Raw genomic sequence first — 23386 nt, forward strand, 5'->3', positions numbered from 1 at the left:
CTGCCTTTTCCCAAAGATGGTCTACTTGTGCCGGCTTCCAGCTGAGAGCACAATGGATCAAGGTAAGGAGAGTGGGAAAGAGTAGCTTTCCAGTCAGGGAACACAACAAATGCTCTGCAACCACGGGGCACAGCATGCCAAAAGCATTTGAAAGAAGTGGGTCTTTATATAGCCCTGTGCTCTCCTCCGACCCTACTGTGATTATAAAACCACATCAAAGCCCAGTAGACAGCCTATAATACCACGTACCTCAGAGGAAGGCCGCTACAAACCCACACCTGGGAAGCTGTCACATCCAAGAGGAGCCAAAGGGTATCAGTACACAAAATGTACCATGGTACCTTGAATGGGATCCTGGAGCTGATGTGAAACCACTAGATAGAGAAGGAGGAGATGTGAGCAGCCTGTGCACCACTTGTACCAATCTTCCTTCATGAATTACCCAGTATGTGTCATGTTAATGAACGGAGCTGAATTAGAGGACACGCATTTTGAAGGCCAGTGCATGTGAGTCCTGTTTTTAGACTGTCTTTGTGGCCTATAAGATCCACTTCCTCCTTAGCACTGGCTAGCTGCTACACTGGCCTTGCCACTGTGCTGAACATCTCAGGATGGTGCCTTCCTTTCAGATCCCATTTCTTCTACTGGGCTAGCACAGGCCCTCCATGTGAAAAGATGTTTGATTTACGGTGCTTTATTAGAAAGATCTATCCCAATGGCTCTGTTCATTCTGATATCTCTTGTACTTTATAACCATCAACATGTATAATTTTTCTTTATAATAGTCTTTAAGTAATAATAATAATTTACTTTTTTGTCCACCCTTCTATAAACTAGTTCATGTGAGACCGGGGACTTTGTCAGTTGTGTTTATTGTTATATCTGTGGCCCCTATACAGATTTGTGGCATACGGGAGGTGAGTGCTGGGGAAATATCAGAAGAATGCCTCAGCCCCTTTTCTAAATGCCAATAGCACATTGCTTTCCAGCACTGTTACAAATGGCTGTCTGTCTGTCGTGCTGCAGATGCTGCAGTAGCTATGTGGCTGACTTACCTCTGCTTCTTGCAGCATCCAGCTCAGTGCCCGGTAGGAAGTTACTGCTTAGTGGCGTTTATGGGACACATGCTTGTATCTGCTTACATCTGTCTTTGAACGGATTCCAGAATTACCATTTAGAGACTGCAGACACTGCATTAAAAACTCTGTATGGCTGGCTTTGCTTCGGGACTCCCGGCCTGCCTTCCCCACCACAATCCGACCACCACCTTTTATATTTGTCCTGTTTGGCTTTGACCTTCGTTTCCCCTGTTATCAGATGTCCTGTTTAGAACTAATGACATCCCTGTTGTTGTTTTTTAACCAAGCCTCTGGATTGGAAAACCTAGACATTTTGCAGGCAGGTTTTTTTTTTTTAATCAAATCTGATAATGTGATGCCGAGACACTGAGCTCCTCTGTGTAGCTGAGCCCAAGACAGGTGTTAGCACCCATCAACAGCTCAGCATTAGCAATGCGTATACTGTGGCATGCATGAGAAGGGTGCTTAGTTGGAATCAACACCCTCCCACTGCCTTTCCAACCACTCACGTTCACCAGGAATAACTGGCAAAATGCCCGCTGTAAGATACAATGATTTTAAGGAACTCATGATGCAAACAAATGGTCCTCACTCATAAGGCATATCTCATTGTCCTTAATGGCCATCCAGTAGATCTTTCCTGAGTTAATTGTATACGTGGAGATCAGCAAGAAGTAGCCGAAGTCTGAATCTTGGCCCCTGGCCTCCTAAGCCGTATTCTTGACAAACACAGTTTTACATAAGCTCGTGCCGTGGAGAAGGAAACATGCTTTGCACAGTGGAGTTATTGGAAGCCTTTGGCAACCAATGAGAGTCCTGGTATGGTAATGTAAAGCTACTTAAAGTTAAGGATGTGTGTGTCCTGGCAGATGCCCTAAACTAGCTTTCCGTCAGATGGTATGCATTTGCGTTCTCTTTAGCATGCCAACAGGTTGCTTGCCATTTTGAGTTTTTAAGGGCATAGTGACCAAATAATTTGGGTTCTTTTTCATTTACTTTTCTACTTTTAGATAACTTTCCTAAGGACCAGAACATCAGTAGCCTTAAAGCTATGTCTTTTGTTTTTGATAATTTTAGACCTAGGAGCAATTTGACTGCCATTTGAACCAAAATCTCTGGATAAAGCTGTTTCTGTGTTTTAAGACTACTTTTATGACTAAGGTTTCAAGATTGGGACACACACACAGACACACACAGATACACACACACATACACACACACACACACACACACACACACACACACACACACACAGACACACACACACACCCGGGACTTCGTTTAGAGTTGCTCCTCTATGCATATGTTAGATCTGAGCACTTGGTGTTGGATAATCTATGGGGGAGGGATCTTTGTGGATAAAATGGATTCCTCCTCTCAGTACTGAGTGACAACCTGTAACTCTTAATCTAGGCAGAGAGCCTTCCTTGTTAAATTTCCCCATCCACATTGAACTAGTGCTGTCATCATGCAGGCCTTGTTTGGGCAACCATATTGCTGAGACTTTGTGCATGCAGCTTCCTTGTCATATACAGAATGTACTGCCTTGCTGCAGGCGTCCTGGTCCTCTGGCTCTTACAACTATTGTGCTCCGTCTTCGGCAGTGTTACCTGAATCTTAGGTGGAGGAGTCTTGTGAGACCATGACTCACGCTGCTTTTTCTTCCTTAGCATCACAAAGCTTATCATTGTACAGTCTACTCCATTAAACATCTGCACGGACTAGGGAAATCCGGGACAGCTGCATGTGTGCAAAGTATCTTGATCATACCCTCTCCCAACTCATCGCTCCCATTCCTCCCCCCCCCCCCCCCCCCGACATTCCCTGACATGCGTCTCCATCTTTGGTAACCCACTGATTCTTAGTTAATGCTTCCTGCTGGAGTGCTGACTGTCCTACTTTGTCTAGTGTAGGTAACTGTAGCTACGGTGAGGTCCTGAGTGCGGTGGTCATGTCGTGTCCAGAAGACAGTGTTTCGCAGTGCTCTTCACTGTCTTCTTGCTTGTACGTCCTTTCTGCCTCTTCTTCTAAGATGCCCCTTAAGCCTTGATGTTTCAGTTTTTCTTAGTGCCTGATCTATTATGGCTTGGTACCTTTCTCCCAAAGTTTGACTCTTCCCTTTTAGACCTTAGTTACCCTCTTTTATATTTTCATTCAAACCCTTGATTTGCTTATAGTTTATTAATCAGAAAACATCACTACTACTTTGGAAATTTGGCAGGTGATAGAACACCGAGCATGTGCATATTGTTTAGAAAAAAGTACTTAGAACATTACTTGGTATCCTTTATTTTGGGGGACCAGAATCTCAGTCCATTTGTGATATATTTTGGCAGGGTTTGTCACCTCCTACGCCCATTTTTCATCTTGTTGGCCTTTGACTCTGAAGCTGTGAAATGACAGTTTACTGGGTCATATAGAACATGACTGCTCTTTAAAAACCTACAAATTGATTGTTTTTTACTTTAACTTGTTGCCATTGTTTATGACAAAAAAAATGTTGGAATTTGTGCTTAATGAGTTTAAAATAAAGTGTTTTGTATTAATGAGATAAACTTGTGGCATTCTAATAATAGTATGAAATATAATGATATTATTTCATTTTTTTGACTGAAATATATTTTAATAATATTTTTAAGGAATCAAATTTTTTTGAATAACCAAGAAAATAAATGTCTAAATTGAACTACACACACACATATATATATATATGCGTATATATATATGACTACAATGTATAAAAATATAAAACCACCAGCAAAAATGGCTGTTACATTATTAGTAATAATTAACTTTTTAAAAAAAATTTATTAATTTATTCTTGTTACATCTCAATGGTTATCCTATCCCCCCATTCTTCCCTCCCTCCCATTTTCCCCTTACTCCCCTCCCCTATGACTGTGTCTGAGGGGGACTTCCTCCCCCTTTATATGCTCATAGGGTATCAAGTCTCTTCTTGGTAGCCTGCTATCCTTTTTTTTTTTTTTTACTATCCAACTTTCCTTCCTTCTGGCATTTTCTTTTTTATCATTGTAGTTGGTCTTTTGAAGTTAAGTGTTTTATATGCTTTTCACAGTCGTTACCATGTACCACATATTCCATGTCCTTATTTATTTATTTGTTTGTTTTCTTTTTAACATAGTCTGTGTGTGTGCACATATGTATGCATGCATGTGGGAAGCCAGGGGACAGCCATGGGTGGGCTACACAGTTGTTTTCTTTCTTGATTTTGAGACAGGTTCTCTATGGCCTGCCTCTGCCTCCCCAGTGCTGGGATTACAAATGTGCATCACCAAGCTTGGCTTTGTCATGTTACAGTGCGGGTCCTCTTGCTTACCAACTGAGCCCCCCCCCCCACCAGCTGCAGCCTTAGGTTCCTTAGGGGTACATCTGAAAAGTCGCCTATGGTGGCAATGAGAAGAATCAGAAGAGCAGAGCCCAATTCGACAGTCACTATACAAATCACAAATGCACTGTTTCCAAGAAGTGCATGTAAGGCAGACTTTGGTGTTGCACAACCTCCATGTTTAATTTTTAAGTACAGCATATTGAAGTGGCAAACATTTGGAATGTGATTAAGTGCTGGTGCATTCATTAAGTGAGTCACTGTTCAGCTTTTGAGACTCTTTCAAGCTATGACATTGTAGCACCTATTGAAAACTTTTAAAAATGAGAACTTGTTCGGAATTTGCTTATCTGGTAAAATCAATGAGAAGCTTGGGAACTTTTGGGTTTTGTGAAGAAAAGGTAATGTTTTGTTACATGGGTTTGGGTCTGCTTTCCAGTCACTTCTGGGTCTTTGGTTTGCTTGTGATGGTTTCTCCTTTGCCAAGCACCCCGTTTCCTTGACAGAGAGATCTGACTTGGCGGAGTGCAATGAATGCTTTTCTGGATGCACCTGACAAGTGAGGAAACACAGAGGAAAGAAACAGAAGCTCCTGCTTCCCAGGGGTCACCAGTTCCTCTGTGTGAACTGAGATCCAGAGAATGTTTCTGATTTACTTTTTTTTTTTTCACAATGTGAATTGTGTAAAGGATGCTCAAACATAGACCTCTCCACTCAGACGAAATGGGGGAGGGAGGGTGCTTTTTATTGTACTGTTTATTACATAGTTATAATTTATGTATTTTTATAATAGTCTGTCTAGACAAATAAAAGGACAGTACAGTTGCCACTTGGGAATTAGTAAGTTTCTTTCTCAATGTTATTATTGCTGGGATAACTAAGAACTTCAGTTCCCTGTTGGGCTAATGGAACAAGCAGTCAGATAATGCTTGATAAAGGCAGTGTTGGGGGATGGCGTCTCAACTTGCTTTCTGAATTGGCACTGGGTGTCAATATACATTGAGTAGTAATTGTGTGTCACACATAACCGTCATCACAGTAATTGAGCTGTGGGTGGAAGAGTCTATGACTGCGTATATTAGAAATTGAGGCAGTTCGTGAGTGATCAGAATTTATGTAAATTACACGCTAGATTTTCTTTTTCTTTCTTCTGCACCTAATAATTTTATCAAGATTTTCATTAGTAGTATTTTTTTCCTGACTGGAAACACTCATTGATTCATCGAGGATGAAAAATCCAAGTGAGGAAGCTAGAGATAGAAGCAGAGCTAGGGACCTTCCCAGGCTGGTGTTCCCTGTGTGCTTCTTGGGTTCCTTGCATCATGGAGCTAGTCGCCCTGCTGTACGCTAAGCGTGGCATGCCTGCAGTCCCAGAAGAGATTGCCTGTCATCTTGGTTCTCTCCTGTTCACTGAAGTAGGAGAGCCCAGGCCAGGGAGAAGCAAGCACATTTGAGAGTGTGAGTGTTGCAAGTATGTGCCAGCTAGAAAGGAAATTACCCAGCAATAGCTAAATGTTGCTCTATGGCAGTTAAGTGGGCAAGGTTATATTTTAAGATATTTCTTTGAAGCATTACAATAATGGGGTTAAACACAAAAACTCACATTCATAGAGCCTCCTAAGGCCTGTCTGAGTGTTTTTGTTGGAGAGTTGCAGGGAGGCGGCCACATTCCTTGGTGTTTTCTTCTTTCACAGCAGCCACAGCTTTGAATAGTGAAGAAAGGGAGTGACTCACAAAGCCCTGGAAGATGAGTGATTACTAAAGGATAGAATGTATCAAAGGATGACCACAGGGAAAGAGGAGGCCAGGGGATGACTAAGCAGAGAGTTGCCCGCCATGGATGTCTTCCCTTCCTCTCTCCTACTCCGACCCCCCTCCCCCATTGCTGGTTTTTGTAGCTTCATCCAGTTGATGAGATTTCAGTTTTTGATAATTTCTCTTAGCACAACATCCTACCAAGATTTTTTTTCCCATAGCCTAAGATAACAATCCTCTGGTTCCTTCAGATGTCAGGCACATGGCAAAGGACATGGGATGAACTGGGGACCCCCATGAGCTGGCCTCTGCTTGATTCAGAGAAGATTAGATGTCTGAGGTATCAGCAAATATTGGCGATTTTTATTTCCAAAAGGCTGGAACCTTCACCTGGCTGCCGGCCTCTGTGCACACAAGGAGTAATTGGATTATTCTCATCAAGTCGGTAAGGTTTTAAGTGTCATATAATCTCTGGGAAACAAATGCCTTTGCTTAGATCTCAGCACACTCCTGCAGATGGCTAGCGTCAGGAGGTAGCGGGGAGGTATTGGACTCCCTGCACGATCGCCCGGGGGCCTCTGACCTTCTCTATAAAAAGCCCTTTCTGTATTGATGTTCGCTGGTGGTGGTGGGTCGAATGGCAGTTACATAACTGCAGTCTCTTTTTTCTGTCAGGGTGGCCTTTAGGCAGAGTGCTAGGGGTGAGTTTCTTCTTGGCAGGAATAAGCAAAGAAAGATGTGTTCCAGTTTAAAAAAAAAAAAAAGAAGAAGAAAACAGGAAAAAAAATCTTGATGTTTCTGAAATAGAAGAATGGGATTTTATCTGGAGGAATTTCCTTTATAGATAACAGGCTGTTTTTGAGGCAATAGATGTGGCATTTTAACAAACATCTGATGGACTGAGGAGGTGGCTTTGCAGGTGACGGTGCTTCCTGGCCAAGCCTTAGGAGCTGAGGTGGAGCCCTGAAATCCATGGTGGAAGGACAGGGCATTGTAACACTTGCACACTTTGCACACTCATCCTATCATTCAGACCCTCACATACACACACACACACACACACACACAGACACAGACACATACACACACACACACACATACACACACACACACACACACACACACACACACACATACAGAGAGAGAGGCAGAGAAAGACAGACAGACAAACAAGCAGAGGTGGGGAGACAGAGAAGACAATAATGATAAATAAAGTAAATACAAAAAAAAATCATTTGACATAACATGGGGTGAACGGTAAGCCAGAAAGAGGAAGAGACAGACCTCCTTGTTGTGGGGCTGCACGTGATCTCAGGTTTTCATATGCCAGTTATGTGGCTTCCTTGGGCCTCTCCTCTCCGTTTTTCCTCCAGAGAAGATCTTCTATCACCCCAAAACCCTTGCCGTTTTGGAAATTAGGGGTAGTTTAAAAACATGGGGCAAGCTGGATGTGGTGGTGCATGCCTGTAATCCCAGGACTCGGAGAAGCAGAAACAGGTGATGGCTGTGAGTTCAAGGCCGGCCTAGTCTACAGAGCTACCCCAGGCCAGCTGCACAGAGAAACCCTCAAAGGGCAAGCCAAAACCAATGACATTGCAAATCTATTTTTTAAGAGATCTACCTTCTTTAGAGATAATATTATAATTCTAAGAATATTTTCAACAGACATTAGTACTTTCAAACTTTGTAATTATGTTTTCAAATTTATGTTTGTGCCTTGAAGCAAATTTACTGTAATGAAAACAGTTGGATAAAATCAAGCAGAAAGCATATTTGCATGTTTTATAGTTTAAAAAAAATCACTTTACTCCGGGGTGTTGGCCTCCCTTCCTGTTTGCAGTTTTCTCAGGCCACACCTTTGAAGTGGGTGTGCAGCTAATGTCTTCTTCACCAGGCCTTGACACAGCTTCTGTATAGCCAGCCCTCTCAAAGACGCATCCTTGTTAGAGAGGAATTTGGGGCAGACAGAATACACAGAGGCCTCCTGCGGATTGGAGGGTGCACTTAAGGCCAACGTGGCTCTGATGTTCCAAGGTGAAATTTTCTCCTCAGGAATCAAGTCTCTGGAATCACAGCTCGAACAAGGCCATGTGGGATGTAGAGTCGCAGGTTGGTCAGAGCTGCTGCTAACAGCTGTGTACACAATCTGCTCTCGTCCGTGTTCCCAGCTGGCATTTCGGTGCTTACCATGGGCTTCTCTTCCAGTGAATGTCAGAGTAGGAGTTGGTCATGGCCCCTGTGTTCAGAACATCACCTGAGGAGTGGACGGTGATATTTTGTCATCTGAATTAAGGGTTACTCTTTAGAAGCGCTATTAGAAATCTCCTGGTGCAGCATTCCTATTGAAGGCCTAGTCAAAGAAGCCATATCAAATACCGTCAGAAGGTTCTGAGCTTAGCATGGGCCAGGTGAGCATTTCAGCTGTCCTTCAGTTCTGTGCCCAGACCTGTCTCCTGGATGGAATTTCCTCCGTGTGTGTGTGTGTGTGTGTGTGTGTGTGTGTGTGTGTGTGTGTGTGTGTGTGTCTTTATTGCCCTCACAATGTTACTGAAATTGGGTTAGTGTTGAAATTCCCGATTCTGGAATGGGATGTTTAGAAGATGTATTCACTCTCTACCCACCTCTTTAGATTTTATTTACTCCAGTTTTGTCCCACGGTGGGCCGTCTTAGATTTTGTCATTCATAAGCATATGGGTGCTTCCATAGAGGGTTTTATAATTTGTGGAAGAATTTCAAGACAAATGTTGTGTACCTAGGTGGAAAGAACCAGGGATACACAGACTTCAGACTTGGATTGCATGCTTCATATAGATGGTCACCTGGGTCTGTGACGTCTTAACCTCCCCAGGCTTTGCCACTTTGTCTAAATGGTGTTGTCTCTATCTGAATTTCTGACTCATAAAATAAACCAAGTCATGTCAATAATTACTGCTATTCTATGTGTTTTTCCTTCCTTCCTTTCTTTCTTCCTTCCTTTCTTTCTTTCTTCGAGACAAGGTTTATTGTATAGTAAAAACCCATGTTGCCTCTGCCTCAGCCTCATGAGAAAATACTGAATCCTGGACCATATAAAACTAGACAGAAGCATGGCTGGGTAGACATTTGGAATGTTTTGGTGAATGGGAGAAAACCAGATGGAAATTTCTGGAAAGTATTTTTCACTCTGTTTGGGTATGTTTAGTTGGAAGGGTTTTAAGTTCAGTTTTTAGACAAACTAAGAAGAAAAGAAACATCAAGAGATAAGATCTCACCTGCTGAAGCTGCAGTGCGAGAGATCAACGCCGTGGAATGTAAGATGAAAACAGAGAGGGTGTTTCTACGGAGGTTATATATCAAACATACAATTTGTTTTGGTGTACATAAAGATGGTGGACTACGCTCTAGTTTATATCCTATTCTGAGTAAGTCCCAAGACAATAGAAGGTGCTTCTGAGCTTGAAGGGTCCTGTAGTTATTTATTTATTTTTTTTACTATTCTTAAGTAATTTTTTTTTGTAGTCTTTTTTCTTAAAGTATAGTTTATGCAAATTCTAAAAAAACAAATAGAGGTCAAATACAGAAAGATGTGGGAAGGAAAAGTCAAAACTTCCTGAACTATTTCCATACATATGAAGCCATGATTGAGTCACTGTCAGTCATTGATAAAGAGACTATTAGATTTTTGTATAAGCAGCACGAGCTGTTTCATCACATCCAAGGTGGAGGAAATGAGCTGTTCTAGCTTATATTTCCTCCAACGAAATTAAACTCGACTGAAATATATCCTTGCCAGATTGACAGGAATTTCAGTACTGCCCTCTGGGGATACCTTTGTCTGAAGTCTTCTTCCCTGCTCCCTTCCCCAATCCCTACCACCCAGTCTACACAACCAAAAAGAGAATTTCACCGAGATACGCTCTCAAGCAGGGAGGAGCTGCGTATCTTCCTGTTCCTTGATGCTCTCTGCCCTTTGGTATATGCTGTGGGGTTCCACTCCTGAGCACTGACCCACCTTGCTGCCTAGCAGTGCGCATCCCTAGGACTGTGACTTCTTATGAGCGTGATAGCCCAACATAAACCAAGGTGGCCGTTTGAATATGGGAAGCGGGGTCAGATCAGTGGCTCACATACTTTCTGTGTCACATAACATGCCCCTGATGACCCCATGCCATTATTTCTTTAGCCAGCCATCTGATGGCAGACATTTAGATCATTTCCAGTATTGACCATGATGTCTTTGTGCATATGCTTTGGATGTCTGTTCATTTCTTTAGAGACCCAGGAGTCATGGTGCTACATCGAAAGCTAGAACTTTCACTGCAAATTGTATTCCAGAGTAAATGGTACCAGTTTACATTGAGGGAGCATCAGTGCACTGTTCGTCTCAGCTGTGCTGGTGATCTCTGTAAGAAAACAACTTTGGTTTCAATGGTCTACAGAGAGGAACAGGTGGCCACACAGTTCGCAAGATTATCTCTAAAGACATTGAGCTTCTAATTTTGGGGCAATCCCTCTACTAGGGGGATGTGTATATATATATTCTTGATTTATCCCCTGAGTTTGTCTTGTTGACCCATTTGCATTCAGAACAAGCAAGGTTTAGCTCATGTTCCTCCATGATACTGGAAGGAGTGATCAGATTTTTCTTAGCCTTCCAAGCATTTCGGATCTTTTAATTGTGTTTTCTATCTACATCTGATTAACTGTTGCATAAATGTAAGTTCAGCAAGATAAAAGTTACTAAAAAAAAAAAAAGTTAATGGATACTAAAGCAATTCTCTAAAACCCATTTGTGAATTGAAGACACATTAGACTATCTTCATATTAAAATTAACATTCTTTTGGAGATAGGGTCTTTTATATTCTGGGTGTGGGAGACCCTTGGCCCTTTTATTCACCAGGTTCCCTGTGGCCATAGATTAGTCAGTACCAATTTTTCATATGTGTTATTTATAATCAATTATTGCTCAATTTTGGGGTTTTTAAAATATTCATTTAAAAATTTGTATTTATGTGTATGTATGTGTTCGTGTGTCTCTGTGTGGCTGTGTTCATGTGAACACTGGTACCTGTGACAGCTAGAGGTGCCTGATCCTTTGAAGATGTAGGAACAGGTGGTAGCAAGGCCGTGTGATTTCTGATATTTTCAACTACAGTTTAAGCACTTCAACATGGGGTATAAGGACTGCTAGGCAGCTTTGCATATACAAACCATATCAAGCAGGTGAATTCACTGTCAATGTCTACATTAGAGAGGTAAATGAATGTTTGGCTGTGTGTGTCCTGTATCTGCCCTTGGGCAAGTCATTTCATATTGGGCCTTAGCCTCAATTGGTAAAAGCCCAGATTCAGATCCTGACCTTCCATTATTCTGTACCAAGTGAGCCCACAGAGGAAGAGAGGGAGGCAGCGAAACGTCACATGTTCACCAAGTCCTGCTATCAGTAATTAGTACATGGTGGGCGATTATACCTGGTGACTTCCCAGGGGTCAAGACCAGAGACTTTGAAAAACTCTTACTACAAGCACCTGGATACCCTGAACAAAGCATAACGGATAAAAGGAATTAAGTTCCTTGTCCACCTTAGGATCTTGATACTGCTTTTGAGTTCTGCGGTTCACAAGAGCATGTATCCTCTCGGTCTCTCGGTTTCTTGTGCCCTTGTCCTCTAGCAGCATCACCCCAACCTTTGCTTCTTTTGTCACACACCATTCTTTCTGTCCCTATATCTGGGGTCCTTTCTGAAATAAATTATCTTTTAGATTTACTTATTTTATGGTATGTGTATGAGTGTTTTGCATACATGCCTGTGCACCATGTGTGTGTGCCCATGCAGGCCCAAGTAAGAAGAGGGCATCAGATCTCATGGAACTGGAGTTGCAGACAGTTTTGAACTGCCATGTGGGTACTAGAAATCAAACCTGGTAGTTCTGTAAGAACAAGCGCTCATAACTGCCCAGCTATGGTTCCAGCCCACTTTCCTCTTTTTATTAGTATACCCGTCATATTTATTAAAGGAGTCACCCATGTAGAATGTTGCTCCATCTTGATTACATCTGTACAGGATTCGAGATGTTATTGTGTCTCCAAATAAGGTCACCTCCACAGTACCAAAGGTTATGTCTTCAACCTGGGTTTTGGAGATAACTTATAATACTATATAACCAATAAAATTACTGGGCTAAATTGGTTTATGAGAAGAATTGTGCTTTGGATCAGAAAGCAAGAAGCAATCCTATACTAAATGCAAGAGACACACCTAATAATAGAGAGATTCAGAAAGGGTGAAAAATAAAGGAGTAGTAATGGTGTTCTGGGCAAAAAGCTAAAATGCCTTTGAGCTAGCTAGTACACAAGCCTAAGCTGAGGGTAGAAAACAATAAACAAATTTTTACCTTCTTGCTTTTCTTTTTAGAAACAACGAATGGCTTGTAGTGTGTGTGTGTGTGTGTGTGTGTGTGTGTGTGTGTGTGTGATCTGACATGCAAGCTAGGACACAACTTTGGGTTTAAGTCTTGACCTTTATCTTGTAAGAGACAGAGTTACTTCTTCATTGCCCTGTACAGCAGGCTTGCTGACTTCTGAGTACTCACCTGTTGCCACCATCCATCTTATCACTGGTGGAGCTATGGATGTGTGCAGCTATATCCAGTTTTGTGTGCTTTCTAGGGACTTGAACTGAAGCCATCACACTTGCACAGCCTTGCCTCTCTCTTCTTTTCTCTTTTTCTCTCTTTTTAACACTATGATTGATTGATTGATTGATTTAAAATTATTTTTGATACAATACATTCTGAGTACGGTTTCCTCTCCCCTTACCCTTTCCAGTTTCTTCCCACTTCCCCACCCATTTAAATCCACACCCTTTCTCGTTTTCTTTCTCCTTAGAATACAAAGAAGCATCTACAATAATAATAATCAAATAAGATATGATACAATAAAATAAATGAAAAAGGATAGGACAAACAGAAAACTAAGAGCTAAATAAAAAGCACAAGAAACACATTTAGATACTGAGACACACATGCTCACACATACAGAAACCCATAAAAACAAAGTCAGGAACCAGAATGTATAAGCAAACTATTATGTGAGGTAACCCAGGAAAAGGATTGTGAGGCAAAAAGAACCTCCAAAAATACTATTTTTTAAGGTTTATTTATTATTATTATTATGTATACAGTACTCTGCATGCATGTACACCTGCAGGCCAGAAGAGGGTGTCAGATCACATTATAGATGGTTGTGAGCCATCATGTGGTTGCTGGGAATTGAACTCAGCACCTCTAGAAGAGCAGCCAGTGCTCTTTACTACTGAGCCATCTCTCCAGCCCCCCAAAATAAAATTATTGTGTTTGTTTTGTCTCTCTCTTTTCTTAAGAAGAAGAGTACAAGCTATTGTATATGCATAAGGAAAGAAAGTTAGAAAAATAAAAATTCTCAAATCAACAATAACAAATTGATTCTAGTAAATCATGCATGAAAAAATACTAAAGGGTATTGTTGAGGTGTCACTCTGCAAAATTATCACCAAGTGAAAGGTGAAATAGATTTTAATAACAGAGTATTGGCGCTCATCACCTCAACTAAACGATCGAACTCAAACTACACATCAGTAATAGTGGGGCAGAATCACATTTTATGCCCCTACTGTAATCTAATCGCACACACACACACACACACACACGGTTGTGTATAGACTATTATTGGATTCTGATTGAATACCCAGAGTGGGGAGGGAGAGAGAAACAGAGAAGGGGAAGGGAGAGAGGGAGGGGGGCAGATTAATGAAACAATTTTCTAAAAACAACTAAAATCTCTCTGAGTCTTTATATCAGAAATTACAGAGACAATAATGAGCTGGATGGCATACCATCAGGAAACTTTTACATGGCCTGAGGCTTAGAATATATTCTAATCAAATTAAAGAGTTCTTTTAAGACTATTGGCCTGTTCCAGGTTAATGTGGGCTACAGAAGAAAAACATACAACTGGAAAAAACAAAACAGTATTGTGAGACCAAACTAAAAGAAGAGTGGTACTTTTCAGGGTTAAAGGATTTAGAGATATAACACCCATTGTTGTGCATAAACTATTATTAGATTCTGGTTGAAAATTAATGTTAGAAAGGTGGGAAAATTAGACAAATTTCCATGTGGATCTGCTATTAGGAAGTAATTTGTTTTAGATGGGCTGTTGGAGTCGGTGCTGGCAGTAGATGGTTGAGGCAGTGTAGTTATTCTTAGGAGATATTTGGTTAAATGTTTGGGCATAAAGTATTACAAAGTTGTAATTTGCTTTCAAATGAGTAGTTAAGAGGATGTATATGTAACTATACAAATATAAAAGCAATGTGGAAATGAAGATGATAGGTCTATGATTGAGAATCCTTGCAGTGTTCATTTTTACAGCAAATATTAGTGTGATGCCTGAAGATGGATTTGTTATAGATCTGTAATGATTACTTACTATCAACGAAACTGTTTGCACAGTGTGAACTTCAGTATATGGTAGCTATACAACTATCTCCCTAATTTCCAGTGGAGGCTTGTCTTAGGGTCACTATTGCTGTGTTGAAACACCAGTACCAAAAACAACCTGGGGAGAAAAGGGGTTGTTTGGCCTACACTTCCACATGTGGCTTCATCATTGAAGGAAGTCAGGACAGGAACTCAAACAGTGCAGGAACCAGGAGGCAGGAGCTGATGCAGAGGCCATAGAGGGCTGCTGCTTACTGGCTTGCTCATTATGGCTTGCTCAGCCTGCTTTCTCATAGAAACTAAGACTGCCACCCCAAGGATGACACCATCCACAACGGGCTAGTCCTTCACCCATCAATCACTAATAAAGAAAATTCCCTACAGGCTTGCCTGCAGCCCAATACAATGGAAGCATTTTCTTAATCGAGGTTCCCTATTCTCTGATGGTTTTAGTTTGTGTCAAGTTGACATAAAACTGTCTAACAGAGGACTGGAGTGTAGTTCAGTGGTAGAGGGCTTGTCTAGCAAGCATGAAGCTCTAGAGTCAGTCATAATAGGGCACAAAAGAGAGAATAATTGTTGGTGTTCGCCCAAGTTCAGTGTTTCTTATAAGCCCTATTATCAGTAAGTCAATGCTTCCTTAATCTTTCAACCTCACAAACAAGATCATAACAACACCGAAATGTTCCCATGAGGTCAAGAATGCATGACTCTCCGTGTTAATGCCTTAATTTTCATTTGATGTACTTTGTTATCAACACAATCCAACAGGAAGGAAAGCTAGGAATGTAGAAACTAGGCAAGAGATGATAGAATAAATCATTGCTATCACATGCTGCGATTGTATCTGTAGAATTTTATAGACTCAACTGAAAATCCACGATAAGCACATTTATTTTTAACACACAGGTACATTAATATACAGAAATAACTTAGATTGCAGACAGCAATGGTGGAAGGCAAGATCCCCTATGCAGTAGCTTTTTAAAAAGATAAAGCTAGGAATAGTTCAGGATGATTTTCTTTTTTCTTTCTTTTTGAATATAAAAATACTGTGCATAGAAGGCCTCCTCAACAACACCGGAGATAGGAAAGTAAACTCTGATTTTGTGGATGCAAAGACGGCATGATAAGGAAGTGATATATTCCAGGCTGGCAATAGAATGCTATACTTTATTAAAAAAAAACAAACAATGAAAACCTTGCACGTTCAAGGCAAGCATTTTATGACTGAGTTACAAGTTACATCCTTAGGCCTAAAAGTTACTCTTTGTAATAGGATAAGCTTATCATAAGTTATATGAAAAATGGCTACATATGCCAGGGGAACTAAGAAAAGATAATAGGGCAAGTTGGCTTTAAGTTACGTCAAAATACATTTTTAAATGTTTATATTTAAAAATCTGGGACTTCATGAAGAAAGACTTCATAGACTCAAATGCATATGGGAACTTAATGTAAGAAACAAGTGGGTTTTAACTCAGTAAAGACAAATCAGATGATTCCATAAACGGCATTGGGACAGTTGGGAAAGACTGGATCAGTGGGGTCACAGTTTATGCTTCTCTGTGGGTAAGAGCCACATGGAATAAGTCACAGTTTAAACATGGCTTCGTGCTAGGTTTTTTTGAAATCATAAGGTGCTATAAGAAACAGTTGAAGCAGTCTCCTCTCTTCCCCTCCCCACAGGGGCGGCCTTGAGGGCACTCAGAAGAAGGAGGTGCAGGCTACCCTGATGAGACCTGATAGCCTGTGGTCAGACAGTGGGGGAGGAGCCCACTCCCGCCCCACCCTCTGTCAGAGTCTATGGGAGAAGAGGGAGGGAGGGAGGGTGGGAACAATCAGGATGTAATCTGAATAAATTAGAAAAAGTAAAACAAATTTTTTTAGAGAAAAAAAAAAAAGAAAGAAACTGTAGAAGAAGTTAAATAATATTGGCTTAGTGGAAGATTTTCTAATTATGGTCCTAAACTTAGGAAGTGAAAAAAGAAAGAACTTACGTACCTGTTTTGGAAAAAAAAAAAAAAAGGCACACTGCAATGCAGAAAACAGACAGAGCTCAAAATCTATCAACAACAAATTGGGCCTAAAAAAGTTGAAAGATGGAAAAGCAAATAGAGAAACCTAGCAAACCCCATGTGTACCCCGTTTCCACCTCGAGGGGTTTGTTCATGCTGAAGGCCGTCCTTGCTGCAATGCCGTCTGACCTATAAGACTCTCTTTGTGTCCGTGTGGGTATAGGAAGCCTTGTTTCTTTTATCATTAAAATTCCATTGTCATGCCTCTAAAATTAGTGCTACCCTAATAGCCGTGATCCTTTTTACAGTATTTGAGAGTGACTCTTCTGGTATATACTGCATATACCAGAATAAAAGCATAGACATGGTGCAATCTGTGTCTTCAGAGGTGTTTAAAGTGGGAAGGCTATGCTGTAGAAATTCCTGTTTAACTAAACTTAGAAGTGCTGCTTTACAGAGCTCCTCATGCCCTGAATCTAGTAATGCCTCACTGTCAGCTGCGCCTGTCACTTCATTATCCCTTTCCTAATCCTGGATCCTGCTCTGACCTGAATGAAGCTCATCGCTTTGTCCTGTCTATAGGGTTCTGTCAGATGACAGCCCAGCAACCTCGAATAAATCCTTCGAGGTATGCCTGTGTCAGCCATTACAGTTTTAAAGGAGACTCAACACAAATGACATGTGGCCGTTATAGTGTTGCCTCTGGGATTTCTTACCTTCCATGAAATGAAAGTGAACATAGAGTTACCTGAGAGGGGAAAAAAACATGAAAAACACATTTTAACAATCACTTATGTGAGCCACTTTGTTGTTGTTTGTTTATTTTTGGTTTGTTTTGCTTTCTGTTTTTTTATCTAGGGTTTCTCTGTGTAGCCTAGGCTGTCCTGGAACTTGCTCTGTAGACCAGACTGGACTCAAACTCACAAAGATTCGCTTGCCTCTACCTCCCAAGTGCTGGGATTAAAGGTGTGTAATACCACCTGGCTATGAAACACTTTTTATAAGGAAACTTGGGATTCTTCTGAGATCAATTAATTGGGAGATTATTGCTCAGATTTCTTTGCTATACTCTTTAATTTGGTTTTTAAAATGAGTATGGCCATGTATGAGATTAACATGTAATTAATCTTGGTAGTTTACCAAGATTCTCTTGAAAAGAATTTAATAAAAAAAAATTCTGGAGATCTAGAGCTAAAAACTGTTTGGAGCATACTAAGCAATATAGAAGTAATTTCATTAAATGTAAATAATAATATTTCATCAAAAGCTTAGAACTGGAACATATGAGAGTTTGTCCCCTTTACTGTGGAGTGATTTTTGACCTTGATGTGTCTTCACTATGATGCTGTGGGTGGGGTTCCGGCAGCCTGCAGACCTCTGTGTGGCTGAGACGGTGTTCTTCAGTTTGCTTTAAACTTGCTGTGTGAAGAGGGATGGTTCAGAGATGCTTAAAGTGTGCTATTTAAGGGCTGCCTGGCCCCATTTAAGAAATTAGGCTATGCAAATCCAACCCGATTACAAGATTTAGTTTAAAAAAAATTCTAAGTGCAACTGAGGTTCTTTGTTATCAGACATCTTTAGTTTTACTGGAACTAAAAAACAGAACCAGAATTTTAGGAGTTTCATGTTTCAGATAAAACAAATTCCATTCTCAGTACTGTTATCTTTTCTTTCATGTTAATCCCTCTGTGGTATGGCTGTTATTTTTCTCTATGTATAAAGGTTGGTTTTGTTGCCTTTGTACACTTTTGTTTATGAGTTTATTTCTTCCTGTTATGGCTTAAGTGTTTATGTATGTGTTTTTGTGTGTGTGGCAACTGGAAAGCAAAGAGTTGCCCAGAGAAGCCAAGGACAAGATATGCCCTTCAAAGGCTCAGCTCTCTGTGACCTACTTTTTTTCAATTAGGCTCCACTTCTAGGAGTTTCCATTATTTTCCAGTAATGCCATCAAATTAAGAGCCTACCAATAGATTAATTAACCGACTAAGTCAAGAGTCATTCATGATTAAAATTGCAATGGTTGGATCCATGGATGAGACCAGGCCCTCAATGCAGTTCTTTTGGGAGATACTTTATAAACGGTAACAAATAATACATATGTACACATACACACACAGACATACACATTATTGCAATGTTCTCAATTCTTTGAACTGCTGAACTAGCATTCATTAATTTAACAAATATATATCGAGGTTCTAGTATGTTCTAGGTGCTATGGAAGGGCACTGGGGATGCAAAGAGAAATAAGAATATGTCTGGTTTTCAGGTGGCTTACTGATTCATGAGGGAGATGGCAGTACAAAGTATTGACAGAGTGAAGGCATTGCAAGGTGTATTGTGTGTACAGGATACCCCAGGAGTTCCAACACTTAAAAGATGGAGGCAGGAGGATCAGTTCAAAAGAAGGAATCATAGCGCTCATGTGGCTAAGTCTCCAAGTCTCTACACAAAACCTTTCCAATATCCCTCTCCCCTTCAAAGAATATATTTTCCATTTTAGTTATTTTGGGGTTCAGTTATAAACCTCTCTCTTACATTAGCTGAAGTCAGTGCTCTACTAATCTCCATGCAAATTTCTCTAGTGCAGATGTGGGAGGAGTCTAATTCCTACTCAACCTTGGCCCCACCCACTGTGAGCACATTGCTCCCCTTTCTCCCCAAGTCACCTCTCCAGATCTCAGTGAGCCTCCACTGTGTCACTTCTAGCCTGTGACACTTACTAGAAGCAGTCTGTCTGCCTTCTTTGAGGACACACATGCTAGGATTCAGAAGAGTGTTTCTTGTCTCTTCTGGAAACTCCCAGGATATAAGACAGAGATAACAACACTGAGAGCATCATGCAGTGTTTGCTGGATAGTACCTATTTCTGAAAAGGGGAAATTAATGGAGTCATGTGAAGCCTATAAGAGCTATAAATGTGTTAGTGTTTTTAGTGGTGCTGGCTACAGATACATCAACTGTTGATCCATTCCTTTATGATGAATGACGTCATGTCTTGGAGAGTCTCGATTTTAAGGTTCTGTTCAAACCTTTGGATCCTACATATTTCATGTGTGATGGTGATTAGGGGTATGGAGCCATGCACTAAATCCACTTTTTCTGTCTGTTCCCTGCTTCTGCTTAGACCTGGCTCTTGTAAGCGACAACTGACTTTCTCTGTGAACTCAAGTCTTCTAATCAGGGTGCTAAGTCTCTACTGATATTTTCATTGCTGGACACTTGGCAACTCCAGATGGCCATGGGAGGACTTTAGCACTTGCCATATGGAGAAGCAGTAAACACGTTCAGCAGAAAGCAGAGGCGAAATCCAGAGCCTGTCTTCTGCAGTGCTGGATCGTGCTGGTGCCCACTCATGGGGTGTTGGGGCTTCTTCCTGTGCTGTGAAGCATCCCGTTGTATCGCCAGCAGTAGGACTGACACAAAGAGGAGGTGCTGTTTATTGATCTGACGTGCTACTGAGGCCAGCATGGGAGGATGTGCTGTGTGACAGGGTTGACTACATGTACAGGGAGTCCCTAAGCCCTTCGTCTAGGTATTTTTACCTAGTAGTCCACGATAATGAGGTTTTAGTGCATTTCTGGAACTGGCTCAGGTGGTTTTGCTTTGCATGTAGTGGGGATGAGCAGCATCCTTTCTGGCCATGACCCTGTGTATTATTCCTTTTGTCCTTCTGTCCTTCCTTCCTTCCTTCCACTAGCTTTGATGGGTCAACTCTATACCAAGAATTAAATGGGGGCTGTCAGAAGCATGAGACATACTGTTTTAATCTTAAAGATTCTTCATTCTAGCTGTCTGATTTAGTAGGTGCAGATACATGACCTTAACAATTACTTTAAGTTCGCTGAGTAGTACAGTTGGAACAGTACAACCAGTCTAGTCACGAGAGTCGTGAAAATGGAGTGTCTCCTTCCCACAGTCAGCAAATGTCGCTTTCTCATCTCTCCACAGCCCCAAACATTACTTTTTTATAACTTGGATAAAATAAATTTAACTGTACTTCTAAAACATAAATCCCTGTGCGCACGAGTCAACTATTTCTAGATTGCTCCTAGAAACTCTTTCCAGGATTATTTCTAATCACTGTTTTCATGATCTGCCAAGGTCAAGGCAGCTTATAAATAGGAAGAAGAAACAGCATCATAACTTCATCTGTACATCTGGATGTTCATATTTAAAGAGCAATAGTGCCTTGTGAAGGTGAAGATTCCTTCCCACATTTGATGATTTATTCCGCTTTTAACTGACAAGATTATGCATCCTTATGAGGCATGGCATGATGTTTCACCCCATTATAGGTTATAGGCATCTTATTTTGATAGAGTCCTTTGTATTTCTGTTTTGTTGTTACAGACATCTATTGTTGAGTGTCTTGTTTATGGAGTCGATAAGAACAAATCTATACAACCATCAGTAGGAAAGCTGTATTTTATCTATAGAAGGAATTTGAAACCCTGAATTTGAAGATCTAAGTAGCTATACCACCTCTTGTCGCTTCAGAAGAAAATTAATATAGATTGCCCTGGAAGGGAATTCTTCCTTTTTGGGGGCATGGTGGAGAAAGGAATCAAGGCACTTATTCCTAACTTGATTTTGGACACATTAGCTACAGCGAGGATGCTCTTCTCGGCCTCTTCCTGCTCATGTGATTGGGCTTGTGGTCTCTCCACAGCCCTCGGCACTTGTAGTTTGCTTACGATGATAGCTTGGCTTTTCCCTTTGACTTTGGTCTTCCGATGCATAAATACTAACTCCTCCTTCTAGTTCTGGAACCAAGCATTGACCAGGCCACATCTAGGGTTTTCATGGAACTTGGCATTTCAGCTTTTCTTTTAATGGTACTCTGCTGTGCTTGCAGATGGGGAGCCTAGCATAGCTGTCCTCTGAAAGGCTCCACCTAGCAGTGGATAGAAATAGATGCTGAGACTCACAGCCAGACATCGGGCAGAGCTCAGAAAGTCTTGTGGAAGTATCAGACTTAGAGGGGACTGGAGCATCACAAGATCAACAGAGCCAACTAACCAGGGCCCAGGGGAGCTTGCAGAGATTGAAGCACCAACCAAGGACCATGCATGGACTGGACCTAGGCCCCACACACAGCTGTAGCCTATGGGCAGCTTGGTCTTCGTGTGGGTCCCCCAGTAAGGGGAACGGGGGCTGTCTCTGTTTCCTGCTTTTCCATCACTTCCTCTTGACGGGGCTACCCAGGACACAGGGGAAGAGGATGTGCTCAGTCCCGATGCAACTTGATGTGTTCCGTTAGGTTGGGGGTAGGGAATCCCTTTTTTAGGAGGAAGAGGGAGGGAGGGCAGGACCTGGAGGAGAGGTATAGGGATATAAGGTGAAAAAAAAAATAAGAAGAATTATAAAAGTCATACGAACTCATTCTCAATGGTACAAATTCAAGGAAATTTTCTCATTGGAGATCACTTTGATCCATTGGGTCTTTATCTGTTTTTCTTTGACTTATCTTTGTAGTTTATTTGAGCCAAGGCCTTATTGTGCACCCAAATTCTCTTATCTTTTACAAGCATTTTTATATTTCGTCTCATAGAATTTATTTGTAATTTATGATATAATAGCTTTCCCATCATTCCCTGGGCTACATAAAAAGGAGAAGCTAGGTGATCAATACTGTTCATCTCCTCTTGTTTGCTGTGGTGAAACATGACCGGCGGCCTCACGTGGCTGTCATCGAGACTCTCTTGTCAAGATGGAGTACACCCTGGAATTGTGGGCTAAAATAAACCCTTGCTTCCTTAAGTTGCTTTTGTCAGGTAGTTTTAGCAAGGGAATAGTTAGCTAATAGAATAGATGAGGAATCTCAGTGCACTGAGAAAGTGCTAGCCCTGCTCAAGATGACATAATGAGGAAATCATAGGATTGCTAGGCAGAAAAATGTGAATTTTAGCTTGCCTGTCTGCCTTCATTTTTTTTAAAGAAGGGTTTTTATTTTTTATTTGTATGCAGCTGTGGCTAGTCTAGATCTCACTGTGTAAATGAACGAGCCTGTGCTCAGCTCCATGGAGACCTGCCTGTCTCTGCTATTCAAATGCTGGGAATAAAGATCTGAACCACCATAGTCACATTTTTTTCATGTAACATAAACTTAGTCTGTGCCCGATGGGTGAAGATCATGTAATTATGACTTCTTTCTACTGAGTAAGTGTTGTTATTTTATAGTGTTTCACATATGCAATGTCAATTTAACTCTCAAGGTTACATGTCAATTATTTCTGTGCTTGTTCAATATAGTTAGTGTCACATTAGCCAAAAAAAAAAAAAAAGGCATTTCTTTACACATTCATGAGTGTCCAGGTTTTCTTGGAAGTGTTTGTTACATGCTTGTTATCTAAACTTAGTATGACGTAAAGCTGGTTCTTAGATTTTCTGTTTGCCAAATGGCTCATTGGCATGCATCTGCCGTGGAGTCTCTTTTCTTCCATCTGACTTGGATGCTATTTACCAGCACTGCACTTCTTCATCAGTTAACCGGTCTTCATCGACAGTACTGTGTGTTTCTATCTGACTGTAACAAGTAGGATTGATTCCAGGATGATGCATCAGTGCCGTGAGAAACGTGCTTACCCTAGCTTTACTGATATGTCAAGCCCTCTTTCATCCGTGTCTTGATTGTGACTTACCAGTGCCACAGAATGCATTTTTCTGCAATTACAAAAGGAAACCTTTTAGCATTTTTTGTGTCCACTACTTAAAACAACAACAA

At 41.1% G+C, this 23386-nt stretch overlaps 1 protein-coding gene across 1 annotated transcript in view; it reads left to right on the forward strand.

Moving 5' to 3' along the window:
- Positions 1–23386, forward strand: part of SH3GL2 (SH3 domain containing GRB2 like 2, endophilin A1) — a 169109-nt gene that overhangs the window by 84517 nt on the left and 61206 nt on the right. The gene's annotated exons all lie outside the window — the stretch shown is intronic.

Source organism: Acomys minous (genome assembly GCF_964271855.1).
Source record: "Acomys minous genome assembly, chromosome: 1".
NCBI classification, from domain to species: Eukaryota; Metazoa; Chordata; class Mammalia; order Rodentia; family Muridae; genus Acomys; species Acomys minous.